General features: G+C 44.4%; 1 protein-coding gene across 2 annotated transcripts in view; it reads right to left on the reverse strand.

The window, feature by feature from the left end:
- Positions 1–14,626, reverse strand: part of SCAF8 (SR-related CTD associated factor 8) — a 312,229-nt gene that overhangs the window by 98,973 nt on the left and 198,630 nt on the right. The window lies entirely within an intron of this gene.

Raw genomic sequence — 14,626 nt, forward strand, 5'->3', positions numbered from 1 at the left:
CCCTGGTTGGGAAGATCCGCTGGAGAAGGGAAAGGCTACCCACTCCAGTATTCTGGCCTGGAGAATTCCATGGACTGTGTAGTCCATGGGGTCGTAAAGAGATGCCCACGACTGAGCGACTTTCACTTTCACAGAGGGCAACTGATGCAATATGAACTCAGGGAATTCCCACATGGAGAGAAGCAGATGAGGGCTGCCCAGATGTAAAGGGAACATGAAAGGTAACCTTGAAAGGAATATAATATGAGCTCAGTGCCTGAGTTCCATATAAAATGTGAAGACATGTACAGAAACCTAATGTCTTTCCTTTTCCATAACTGGACTCAACTTGGTGTACCAGCCCCCATTTCCAGTTTGCAGTTGTATTTGTTCCTGAGGGCTGCCCTGGGAAAATGTCCACACACCGGGTGGCTTTAAACAACAGAAACTTATCGTCCCATGGTTCTAGGGGCCAGAAGCCTGAAATGAGTGTCCACAGGGCCAGGCCTCTGTGAAGGCTCAAGGAGAGAATCTCTTTCACACTGGTAGCTTCTGATGTTTCCAGAAATCCTCAGAGTTGCTTGGCTTGCAGATACATCACTCCCCATCTCTGCCTCTGTTGTCATGTGGCGTCTCTTATTGGGTCTCTGTCTCTGTTCTCCTGTATTTTTTTTTTTTTTGCCCCACCATATTCAGGCTTCCCAGGTGGCTCAGTGAATGGTAAAGAGTCTGCCTTCTAATGCAGGAGGCGAGTGTTCGATTCCTAGATCAGGAAGATCCCCTGGAGTAGGAAATGGCAACCCACTCCAGTGTTCTTGCCTGGAAAAGTTCATGGACAGAGGAGCCTGGCGGGCTACAGTTCATGGGGCTGCAGAGAGTCAGATACAACTGAGTGACTGAGCATAGCAAGCAGGGATGGAACCTGTGTCCTCTGCAGTGGAAACCCAGAGTCCAAACCCCTGGACCACCAGAGAACTCCCCCTCTTCTCCTCTTCTTAAAGAGACATCAGTCATATTGGGTTAGGGCCGCCTCTAATGACCTCATCTCAGCTTGACTACCTCTGCAAAGACTCTCTTTCCAATAAAGGCACATTCGTAGGTACCAGCCCTTCAACATACCTTTTAAAGAGACATGATTCAATCCAGAACAGTCATGGAAAAGGAAATCTCACCCCTCCCAAGAAATGTAGTCCCTTCCAGTTTAAAAAACCTTCCCATATTTTGTCTGTTTCAGAGTTTTCCCCGTTCTGATCCCTTTTCTTCTCTCTGGAAGAGGCTGGGCGTGGGTCGGGCAGGTGAGAAGCAGGTCGGAGCCCGCCTGGGTGAGGCACGCTGGCCCCAGTCTTCCGCAGGTCCCACCTGCCTGGACCTAGTGGACCTTGGTCTGTGTTGCAGATGCTGCCATCCCCTGTCCCACCCTGGGCCTGCATTGTTAGGACTCCACAGGCTGTGTCCTCCTTCTCTCAACTGGGAGGCCTCCTGTCTGCAGGGCTGTTTCCAGCCTGGCTCTAAGCCTTGCAGACACAAAGATGAACAGACAGATTTGGGAAGGTTCCCCCCTCACCCCCCACCGCGCTTAGAACCTCTGGGGCACATGGGACCGAAGAGCTGACCTCTGTCAGTCCAGCACTGGCCTTCGTTTATTTATTTTTGGTTCACTGTTCCACTCACTGGCAGGGGGCTTCCAAAAGTTTCTGTGGACTGAACCGGGTGGACACACTTTGAGATCCCCAAGCTCTTATACCTGTCTCCAGGGACAAGACCCAACTGTCAGAGGGCAGAACCCCACCCAGCACCGCCCATCCTCCCTTCATCCCAGCTCAGCCCAGGAAAGGCTGTCTCTGCTCAGTGCTTGGGGCTGGCCTTTAGGCCACCAGACATGCTTCTCATTCTACAGTTTCCCTCAGAACTGCCCCCAAATCAACAGTCTTATCCTTGACTTAGGCTTCAGAATATAAAGGAATGGCTTATACTAGACCAGCCCTTGTGATGGCCAAAAAAAAATAAAGCTAGCAGGAAATCCAGATGAAACTTTATGCACACACACTCATATGCTTCAGTTCAGTTCAGTCGCTCAGTTGTCTCCGACTCTTTGCGACCCCATCAATCACAACGTCAGGCCTCCCTGTCCATCACCAACTCCCGGAGTTCACTCAGACTCACATCCATTAAGTCAGTGATGCCATCCAGCCATCTCATCCTCTGTCGTCCCCTTCTCCTCCTGCCCCCAATCCCTCCCAGCATCAGAGTCTTTTCCAATGAGTCAACTCTTCGCATGAGATGGCCAAAGTACTGGAGTTTCAGCTTCAGCATCATTCCCTCCAAAGAAATCCCAGGGCTGATCTCCTTCAGAATGGACTGGTTGGATCTCCTTGCAGTCCAAGGGACTCTCAAGAGTCTTCTCCAACACCACAGTTCAAAAGCATCAATTCTTTGGTGCTCAGCTTTCTTCACAGTCCAACTCTCACATCCATACATGACCACAGGAAAACCATAGCCTTGACTAGACGGACCTTTGTTGGCAAAGTAATGTCTCTGCTTTTGAATATGCTATCTAGGTTGGTTATAACTTTCCTTCCAAGGAGTAAGTGTCTTTTAATTTCATGGCTGCAGTCACCATCTGCAGTGATTTTGGAGCCCCCAAAAATAAAGTCTGACACTGTTTCCGCTGTTTCCCCATCTATTTCCCATGAAGTGATGGGACCAGATGCCATGATCTTCATTTTCTGAATGTTGAACTTTAAGCCAACTTTTTCACTCTCCACTTTCACTTTCATCAAGAGGCTTTTTAGTTCCTCTTCACATTCTGCCATAAGAGTGGTATCATCTGCATATCTGAGGTGATTGATATTTCTCCCGGCAATCTTGATTCCAGCTTGTGTTTCTTCCAGTCCAGCGTTTCTCATGATGTACTCTGCATATAAGTTAAATAAGCAGGGTGACAATATACAGCCTTGACGTACTCCTTTTCCTATTTGGAACCAGTCTGTTGTTCCATGTCCAGTTCTAACTGTTGCTTCCTGACCTGCATACAGATTTCTCAAGAGGCAGGTCAGGTGGTCTGGTATTCCCATCTCTTTCAGAATTTTCCACAGTTTATTGTGATCCACACAATCAAAGGCTTTGGCATAGTCAATAAAGCAGAAATAGATGTTTTTCTGGAACCCTCTTCCTTTTTCCATGATTCAGTGGATGTTGGCAATTTGATCTCTGGTTCCTCTGCCTTTTCTAAAACCAGCTTGAACATCAGGAAGTTCATGGTTCATGTATTGCTGAAGCCTGGCTTGGAGAATTTTGAGCATTACTTTACTAGCATGTGAGATGAGTGCAATTGTGTGGTAATTTGAGCATTCTTTGGCATTGCCTTTCTTTGGGATTGGAATGAAAACTGACCTTTTCCAGTCCTGTGGCCACTGTTGAGTTTTCCAAATTTGCTGACATATTGAGTGCAGCACTTTCACAGCATCATCTTTCAGGATTTGAAAGAGCTCAACTGGAATTCCATCCTCTCCACTAGCTTTGTTCGTACTGATGCTTTCTAAGGCCCACTTGACTTCACATTCCAGCATGTCTGGCTCTAGGTCAGTGATCACACCATCGTGATTATCTGGGTCGTGAAGATCTTTTTTGTACAGTTCTTCTGTGTATTCTTGCCACCTCTTCTTAATATCTTGTGCTTCTGTTAGGTCCATACCATTTCTGTCCTTTATCGAGCCCATCTTTGCATGAAATGTTCCTTTGGTATCTCTAATTTTCTTGAAGAGATCTCTAGTTTTTCCCATTGTGTTGTTTTCCTCTATTTCTTTGCACTGATTGCTGAGGAAGGCTTTCTTATCTCTTCTTGCTATTCTTTGGAACTCTGCATTCAGATGCTTATATCTTTCCTTTTCTCCTTTGCTTTTCGCTTCTCTTCTTTGCTTGGGAGTCATCAAAGAGCTGCCCAGACACTGAAGTCTTAAACCAAAATCCCTGAGAACAGGGGATTCTGGAGAGAGGAGTCCAGCGTTTGAATTCCTCTTCCCTTTGAGGTGTTTCCCCATCATCATTTTGACTGCCAAAACAGTCAGAGAAGTGTCTGTGATAATGGACCCCATAAGGATCTGGCACCCAGATAAACTCTGAGGAATCAATTCAAAAAAACCCTCATTGCAATTTAAAAATAGGCAAAAGATTGAAGTGTTACTATATGAAAGAAGATGTTCTAAAAGCTAATAAACATTTAGAAAAGATGCTACACCTCAGTCATCAAGGAAATAATAATAATAAAAAATAATATATAAGACCACAAAGAGACCCCACCATGTACCCTCCTAATGGCTAAAACAAAAAAGACGACAACATTGTGTTAGCAAGGATATGTATGAATCTCATAAATTGCCTGTGGGAGTGTAAATTCATATAGTCACTTTGGAAAAACTTTTTGACAGTAACCACAAAAACTGAATAGATGCCATGACCCAGCAATTCTTCCCCAGTGTATACACTCAATGGAAGTGCACTTAAATGTACACACCACTGGTATAAAAATGTTTCTGGAGTCATTATTTGAAAAAGCCCAAAGGAGAAACAACTCAAATGTCCCTCCACCGTAGAAAGGCTACATCAAGTATAGCATATTCATATTATGGAGTTACTATAATTATTACTACACAGCACAGTAAGGGAATCATTTCCTACCAGAATCTTACAAGCATACCATTGTGAGAAAGACAGCAGAAATAAATCATTAGGTACTTCATGGATCCATTTATGTAAAGTTCAAAAATGTGTGTGTGTGTATGGCTCAGTCATTCAGTCATGTCCGACTCTGTGTGACCCCATGAACGGTGGTCCACCAGATTCTCCAGGCAAGAATGCTAGACTGGGTTGCCATTTCCTCCTCGAAGGGATCTTCCTGACCCAGGGATTGAACCTGTGTCTCCTGCATTGGCTGGCTAGCGGTTACTTATGGTGACTATGTCGGGGGTGGGGGGAGGGCAGCAGGGAGGGAAATATTATGGTTATGTTCTGTTTCTTAAAGAGGACTGTGGTTACACAGGTGTGTTTATTTGAGTAAACCCACAAAACTGTAACATGTGTTCAGTGCATTTTTCTGTATTTATGCAATTGTAATAAAAATATCATTAAAACAAACATTTCTCAGATAGACTCCTGACACTGAAATGTAGAGCTATCACTCCTCGTACATTTCATCTTTGTGTTAAATGGGATATAAACTTTATTAAGATTGGAATTGCTCTTTAGGTCTAATAATTCGACTAGGCAATATTTGCCTTCAGGCAAGGTCTGCTCAAGTTGATCACTCAAATCACTTCACCTAGTTGAGCTCAGCTCCAGACTTTGCTTGTTTTAATTAGGTCAGTCAGTTTAGTCGCTCAGTCGTGTCTGACTCTGCGACCCCATGGACTGGCTTCCCTGTCCATCACCATCTCCCGGAGTTCACTCAAACTCATGTCCATCACATCAGTGATGCCATCCAGCCATCTCATCCTGTGTCATCCCCTTCTCCTCCTGCCTTCAATCTTTCCTGGCATCAGGGTCTTTTCCAATGAGTTGGTTCTTCATATCAGGTGCCCAAAGTATTGGAGTTTCAGCTTCAGCATCAGTCCTTCCAATGAATATTCAGGACTGATTTCCTTTAGGATCTCCTTGCAGTCCAAGGGACTCTCAAGAGTCTTCTCCAACACCACAGTTCAAAAGCATCAATTCTTTGGTGCTCAGCTTTCTTTATGGTCTAACTCTCACACCCATACATGACCACTGGAAAAACCATAGCTTTAACTAGATGGACCTTTGTTGGTAAAGTAATGTCTCTGTTTTTTAATATGCTGTCTAGGTTTGTCATAGCTTTTGTCCCAAGGAGTAAGCGTCTTTTAATTTCACAGCTGCAATCACCATCTGCAGTGATTTTGGAGCCCAAGAAAATAAACTCTCTCACTGTTTCCATTGTTTCCCCATCTGTTTGTCATGAAGTGATGGGACCGGGTGCCATGATCTTAGTTTTCTGAATGTTGAGTTTTTAAGCCAAGTTTTTCACTCTCCCCTTTCACTTTCATCAAGAGACTTTTTAGTTCCTCTTCATTTTCTGCCATTAAAAGTACTGTCACCTGCATATCTGAGATATTGATATTTCTCCTGGCAATCTTGATTCCAGCTTATGCTTCATCCAGCCTAGCATTTCTCATGATGTACTCTACATATAAGTTAAATAAGCAGGGTGACAATATGCAGCCTTGATGTACTCCTTTCCCAATTTGGGACCAGTCTATTGTTCCATATCCAGTTCTAATTGTTGCTTCTTGACCTGCATACAGATTTCTCAGGAGGAAGGTAAGGTGGTCTGGTATTCCCATTTCTTTAAGAATTTTCCACAATTTCTAGGTTAGCTGAATATTTTTAATATAAGAACTTGTTACACTCCATGGAAATAACCTAAGTGTCCATCAACAGAGGAATGGATAAAGAAGTTGTGATATATATACACAATAGAATACTACTCAGCTAAAAAAAACAAAGAATGAAATAATGCCATTTGCAGCAACATGAATGGACCTAGAAATTATCATACTAGGTGGAGTACGTCAGAGAGAGAAAGATTAATATATCAAATTACTTAATTGTGAAATCTAAAAAAATGATACAGGGACTTCCCGAGGGTTCCAGTGGCTACGACTCTGAGCTCTCAATTCAGGGCACCAGGATTTGGTCCCTGGTCAGGGCACTAGATTCCACATGCCACAACTAAAGATCCCACATGCAGCAACTAAGACCAGATGTAGCCAAATACACAAATACAAAAAAAATTTTTTTTAAATGACACAAATAAACTTATTTACAACCCAGAAACAGACTCATAGATAGAGAAAAGAAACTGATGGTTACGGAAGAGGAAGGAGAGGAGGGATAGAGTAGGTATAGGGATTAATAAATGCACATAAAATAGATAAACAACAAGGATTTATTGTCTAACACAGGGGATTATATTTTCTATCTTGTAATAAACTATAATGGGCTTCCCTGATGGCTCAGATAGTAAAGAGTATGCCTGCGGTGTGGGAGACCTGGGTTTGATCCCTGGGTCGGGAAGATCCCCTGGAGGAGGACATGGCAACCCACTCCAGTATTCTTGCCTGGAGAATTCCATGGGCAGAGGAGCCTGGCAGGCTACAGTCCATGGTGTCACAAAGAGTCAGGCACGACGGAGAGACTAACAATAAACTATAATGGAAAAGAATAGAGAAACTACAGGTACATACACATATAAATGTGTAGCTGAATCATGGTGCTGGACACCAGAAACTAACACAGCATCACAAATCAACGATACTTCAGTATAAATAAATACACAAAATTTTAAAAAGAAAAGAACTTGTCACAATCAAGTGAATGAAGGCTTCCAGACACAAACCTGTTGGCACACCACCCTGACTCCCTGGCAAGGAGACGTGGCAGAGCTGGGTGGTGCTGTGGTGGGGCCGCAGTCCCAGGGCGGTGGGGTGTAGAAGGGCACCAGCACCCACAGCTGTGCTTGTTGAGGAGCACGGGTTCTCGGGTGTCCAGGCTCAGGAGTTGGGGTGCACGGGCTTAGCTGCTCTATGGCCTGGGCAGGGGGATCTTCCCAGACCAGAGATCAAATTGTGTCCCCTGTGCTGTACTATCCACTGTGATATGGGGGAGACCAGGAGGTGATTTTCAATGTAGAAAGAAGTTGGCCCACCCCAGCTTTTGAGCGGTGCCCTGCACAGAGCTGGGAGCCGGGGCCCCTGACCTTCTGTGTGGAGTGTGAAGTGTTCACAGTTTTCCAGTACCTAAATGCTCATCTGTCTCCCGCACATGTGTTTTGATTCTTTCTCCAGCAGCCCACTTTTAGTCCCTTTGGAAAAAGCTTCCTCAAGTATATGAAATTAGCTCTTTACCACAAAGGAAGAAAGCATCAGAAAAGACCATTCAGGATTTCCATTTCACAGAAAGCTTTCTGAAAGGCCTGAAATCAGAGGCAGGAAGCAGGCGTGATACTGGGCACCAGGAGCACCGTGAGCCCGGGTGCCGCCCACCCAGCATCTCGGGGCCCAGAGAGGCTGAAAGCTGTGCTGTTTCTTCCTCTGAGACACAACAGCTTGTCTCTTGAAGCCGCCATGAGTTCAGGTTTCTGCTGACCTTCTGGAGAAAATGCTACTTTTTCCCTGCAAGAGGAGACTTGCCCCTCTGTCTGGCAGTCACATGTGTGGTTTCAGTTCAGTTCAGTCACTCAGTCGTGTCCAACTCTTTGCAAACCCATGAACCGCAGCATGCCAGGCTTCCCTGTCCGTCACCAACTCCCGGAGTTCACCCAAACCCATGTCCGTTGAATCGGTGATGCCATCCAACCATCTCATCCTCTGTCATCCCCTTCTCCTCCTGCCCTCAATCTTTCCCAGCATCAGAGTCTTCAAATGAGTCAGCCCTTTGCATCAGGTGGCCAAAGCATTGGAGTTTCAGCCTCAACATCAGTCCTTCCAATGAACACCCAGGACTGATCTCCTTTAGGATGTGCAGTTTAGCACACCTCAAACTCTCCCCGCAAGGTCTTGGGGTGTGACTTGATGCAAACAAAGAAGCCAATACAATTCTTCTGGTTGTTTTCATTTAGTCCTCAGGACGGATGAGAGCAGGGCGGTTCTCTGGTGGCTCAGTGGTAAAGGATCCGCCTGCCAATGCAGGAGACACGGGTTTAATCCCTGATCCGGGAAGATCCCACAGGCGGTGGGGCAACTAAGCTGTGTGCAGCACAACTTAGTGAGCCTGTGTTCTAGAGCCCATGAGCCGCAATCACTGAGCCCACTAAAGCCTGTATGCCCTGGAGCCCACGCTCCCCAACAAGGGAAGTCACCACAATGAGAAGCCCACATGCGGCAACTAGAGAGAAAGCCCACACAGCAACAAAGGCCCAGGACAACCAAAAGTAAAAGAAAGTAATAAATAAAATTATATATTAAAAAAAAAAACAGATGAGACCAGTCCTACTGGGCTTCATCTGCTCTCATGTCTCGGGGTGGGCTGCAGGCTGCTTGCTTAATAAATCCTGCCTGCTTGAAAAAAACAATAAAGACAGGTGAGCGTCTCAGTGATGGGGAAGGATCTTTCCAAACTTGACCTTTCCAAGATCAAGAAGGATCTTTCCAAACTGAGGAGGAGGAACGGCAGAGAAGGCCCCTCTCAGACCTAAGGTCAGGGGAAAGGGCCTTACAACACCCGTGTCCTCTTCACACGAGACAAGGGAAGCATCCTTCAGTGGCTTCTCCAGGGGCAGGAGTGGAGGGAGAAAATTTGCATCATTTTTATGGTGACTCACCTATAAACCTTAATTAAAAATCTGTTCATAATGCAATACTGTCAACCAACTCTACTTGAATAAGATACATTTTTTGAAATCTCTTCAAATTGTGTAAAATGGCCAATAGTTGAAGAAAGCAACCTCATGACGGAGTCCTCTCCTGAATATAAAATAGATCACAAAGATAAGTGCAAATACCCTTTTTCCTCTTAAATCCAAGATGTAGGCAGAAGCTCATAAATCCAGGTACCCTCTTAGTTGAAGGGCTTCGCTAGTGGCTCAGATGGTAAAGAATCCACCTGTAATGCAGGCGACACAGGTCTGATCCCTGGGTTTGGAAGATCCTCTGGAGAAGGAAAAGGCTACCCACTGCAGTATTCCTGCCTGGAAAATCCCATGAATGGAGGAGCCTGGTGGGCGACAGTCCATGGGGTTGCAAAGAGTCAGACATGACTGAGCGACTAACTCTTACTTTAAACATTTAAATCATACCTACGGAGTGAGGAGAATTTCTGAACTCCAATGACCCACTGCAGTACTCTTGCCTGTAGGACTGCACGGACAGAGGAGCCTGGCAGGCTGCAGGCCACGGGGTTGAAGAGTCGGACATGACTGAGCAACTTTCACTTCACTTCAGTGACCCTTCCATGAATTTTATCATGAAAAGCCTTCCAATATAATTAGGGGGAGATTAGTTTGAAATAGTCTTTTTAAAGGAAGGTTCTTCATCTATCATTCTCTAAAGATTTATTGCCATTCTCTGAAAGATAACAAAAATAGAAAACAAATCAGCATACAGTTATTATCTGTTATATAGGAGGTGTTATTAATATAAAATGAGCATAAGCACCTCTGTCACTAAAGATTCAAAAACCTTAAAGAACCCACCTGTCTTCCCTTCTTCCCAGGGAACATCATTATAGAGGATGGGACAGCACATACAATGATACAACTGTGGGTTTTGTTTGTTTACTCACATGGACAGGAGTAATATATGACTGTATAGGGTTTGTCTTTCAAAAATTTAGGTTCCAAATGTAAGCAATTCAGTTCAGTTCAGTTGCTCAGTTGTGTCTGACTCTTTGCGACCCCATGAATTGCAGCACTCCAGGCCTCCCTGTCCATCACCAACTCCCGGAGTTCACTCAGACTCACGTCCATCAAGTCAGTGATGCCATCCAGCCATCTCATCCTCTGTCGTCCCCTTCTCCTCCTGCCCCCAATCCCTCCCAGCATCAGGGTCTTTTCCAATGAGTCAACTCTTCGCATGAGGTGGCCAAAGTACTGGAGTTTCAGCTTTAGCATCATTCCTTCCAAAGAAATCCCAAGGCTGATCTCCTTCAGAATGGACTGGTTGGATCTCCTTGCAGTCCAAGGGACTCTCAAGAGTCTTTCTCTAACACCACAGTTCAAAAGCATCAATTCTTCGGCACTCAGCTTTCTTCACAGTCCAACTCTCACATCCATACATGACCACTGGAAAAACCATAGCTTAGATATAGCTCAAAAAAAAAAAAATACCCTTGTCTTTTTTTGTTTTTTGGTCATTATGTTTTTAACAATTTTTCTACATTATCCTTTCAGGAGAAGGAACTTAAAATTGAAAAGGTATCAATGAACTATTTGGGTTCAAATGTACTGATTTTAGTAGAGGGAAAACCATATGAGGTCAGACTGTTCATGTCCACGTGCTCAACATACAGCCTTGTCCTGGAATATACTGGATGCTCCTTAAGTGTTACATAAGTGGAAGAATGACTTAAAGATGATGAATTCAATCACTATATAACAGAAGAAAAAAGAATATTATTCAGTAGAAGAAGGAAGACAAGAGAAAACAATTAAAATTAGAGTCTGAACGTTTACTTGACCTGTTTCTGCTGTGCTAATCTTTTTCTTTGTCTCTGCCTTTAATCTCCTGGTGACCAGTATTTGCATCACACATGGGAGGGTTTCATGGACGGGAAAGGGTAAAAGTACTAGCTGCCACTGCAGACACCTATTTTGTTGTTGTTGTTCAGTCACTCAGTCATGTCCAACTCTTTGTGATCCCAGGGACTGCAGCACACCAGGCCTTCTGGTCCATCACCAACTACCAGAGCTTGCTCAAACCCATGTCCATTGAGTCAGTGATGCCATCCAGCCATCTCATCCTTTGTCGTCCCCTTCTCCTCCTGCCTGCAATCTTTCCCAGCATCAGAGTGTTTTCCAGTGAGTCATTTCTTTACATCAGGTGGCCAAAGTATTGGAGTTTCAGCGTCAGGTACCTACTTAGTTTGTTGATATTAATAAAAAAGAAGAAAAAAAATGTGCTTAAAGATCATGAAGACCAGCTTCTCATTTTGCAGATGAGGAAAGCCAGAAATCAAATGACTTGACTAAGGTCATAGGCACAGCCAGCTAAATGAAAGGAGTATCATTTTATTATTTATTGCTTTGGGGGAAGGGGCTATATGATGCTAAATAAACTTATCATAGACCTGCCTGATATCAGCTCCCCACCCCCAAATATTGGATCGAGTTTCTTTGGTTTGACCAATCCACTGATTGTTTTTACGTTGATTTTGACAAGAATGCTAGGAAAATAATGTTCTTAAAACTACTTTGCACAAAAATGCCTGTTAGAAATGGATCTTTCTAAAACTCACAGAGTTAGAGAACGAACTTAACAGTTGCCAGGGGGAAGGGATAGATAGGGAGTTTGGGAAGGTCATGTATGCACTGCTATATTTAAAATGGATAACCAACAAGACCTATTGTATTGCACATGGAACTCTGCTCAATGTTATGTGCCACCTGGATGGGAGCAGCAGGGGTTTGGGGGAGAATGGACACATGTATATGTATGGCTGAGTCCCTTTGCTGTTCACCTGAAACTATAATATTGTTAATTAGCTATACCCCAATGCAAAATGTTTTTGGTGTTTAAAAAAATTAAAATAAAAAAAAAAAGAAAAGAAATGCATCTTTCTGATCCTGAACTCCTAAGAGTCTAATTCTGTGGATCTGGAGTGAGGCTAAGAATCTGAATTTTAACAAACACATCCACGAGACTTGGATGCAAAAAATTACTTTGAGAAGCACCGTTCTCAAGAGCCTGAGGTCAGTCAAGACCCGCCTCTCAGCAACAGCCATGGAAAGCCCCCCTCTGACGGATTTACAGAGCTGCTGAAATGAAGTTTGACATGTGGGAGAAACATGTGTAAATCGTGCTTTGAAGAATACTGCTACGTCATCACTATTAGCGATATATATTCAGTTATATACAGCTGTATGTTGGTGACAAGGTCTATATTCAAAGTCATTTCTTTTTCTTAACTAACTGACACTTTGTGAACGTCAAGTTCACTCCTCAAGACCAAGCTAAATGCCATGCTCTTAACATAGAAAGACCAAGAGGCACCGAAAGCTGTCAGGAGCTCCATGAGGAAAGAGGCCAGGCTGGTCCAGCGGCGCTCACAATTGTACCCCTTGCACCTCTCACATGCTCTGCACATAATAGGTATGTGATAAATATATATTTATAAATCAATCCAACAGAAGGGGAATATGAAATAGTATGAATATTTGGATAATTCTTCTGTATAAGTGATTACTTGTGGTAATACAATTGGTTGGTCTCTTACTAGAAAAATAATTCATCAAGAGGAAGGGGATATAATGTATACATATGGCTGATTCACACTGTTGAACAGCAGAAACAAGCACAACATTGTAAAGCAATTATGGGGCTTCCCAGGTGGTGGTCGTGGTAAAAAAACCACCCGCCAATGCAGGAGACATAAACTTGGGTTCCATCCCTGGGCTGGGAAGATCCCTGAAGGAGGGCATGGTGACCACTCCCATATTCTTGCCTGGAGAATCCCATGGACAGAGGAGACTGCTGGGCTACGGTCCATAGGGTCGCAAGGAGTCAGACATGACTAAAGTGACTTAGCACGCACACAAGTAAAGCAATTATACTCCAATTTAAAAATAAATTTTTAAAAAACTATTCACATGTTTAAAAAAAAAAAGAAAGAAAAATAATTCATATGTTTAAGAAGGCGTCAACTACAAGTCTGGGAGGAAATGGATGGCAAGAAACCCAAGGCTTGAGGAGAAAATCAGACCTTTCTTCCATGGATCAGTCTCTGTTTCTGATTCCCTAAAGTTTCCATTACTCCAAACCACAAGTTTTTGCAAGGCTCAGTGTATTTTAATTAAACCCCAGCGATGAACACAGACTTTCCAAACTCCGTCCTGGTTTGCACCGTCCAGCTTCAAAGCCGGGTTGAAAGAAAACAGTGAGGGGGCCTGGTGCTCAACAAGGCCTTGGAAGCGTGCGTTGCCCTTGCCCAGAACAGAGCCACCAAAGAATGGCACGGACAATTACCCTGAGTGCACAGAATGGCACTTAATGATCATTTCCTTGCCTTCTGGGATTGGCATTTGGTTCTTTATTCGCCTGGTCTGTGTTCACAGAGTAAAACTCTTGTCTGTGTGACTCAGGCCATGAAAATGCTTGACTTGGCAACCCACGTGGGTATTCCCCACACGGGCCTCAGCCCAGGGCCTGGGGAACGGAGAAGGCCGGCCCTCGCATCCTTCCCCGGTGCCATCTGTGATGTCCCCGCGGCCCCTGCCAGCAGCCACAGTGGAGGGAGGCTGCGAGGGGAGGCTGTGTCCCGAGTTAAACTCTGCTCAGAGAGGCGGGTTCACAAACCCATACGGGACCCACGGGGAGACTGTTTTCTTTCTCCCTTCTTCCTTTTCCTTTCTTCTTTTCTTGATCTTTCCCTTCCTCTCTCCCCTCCTGTGCCCTCCTTCTTTCTCTGCAGGTCTCTCTTTTTATTTTTTAATTTTTATTTGAAAGAAAAAAATGTTTTTTGGCCTCACCGCACAGTATGCAGCATCTTAGTTCCCCAACCTAGGACTGAACCCGGAGCCCTAAGCCATGGAAGAACAGAGTCCTAACAACTGGATCGTCAGGGAAATCCCTCTCTGTGGGTCTCTTGTGAAAAGAAAAGGCTCAAAAATCTCAAAGAAATATTCATGAAGCAGACATTGCTGTGGCCAGCACTGGCCTCTCCCAGGTCCGTCTCTCTTTCCAACTCAGACCTTTGCTTTCCACATCAGAGACACAGGTAGCTCTTATGCAAAAGTAAAAAGAAACCAAGAGGAAAATCCAACAATGAACTGTTAGAGGAGAGCCACAACTACACTTTAATCTGAGCAACGTGGTCTGAAGGTTACCTGCATGGTCTCTGCAGATTAAGTGGGTGTCACCCACAGCGCCAGTTAGTATCCTTGGCAACCAACTATCACTCAAAGAGGCTGCAGAGATAATCCTGG

The sequence above is a fragment of the Bubalus bubalis genome, chromosome 10 (assembly GCF_019923935.1).
Source record: "Bubalus bubalis isolate 160015118507 breed Murrah chromosome 10, NDDB_SH_1, whole genome shotgun sequence".
NCBI classification, from domain to species: domain Eukaryota; kingdom Metazoa; phylum Chordata; class Mammalia; order Artiodactyla; family Bovidae; genus Bubalus; species Bubalus bubalis.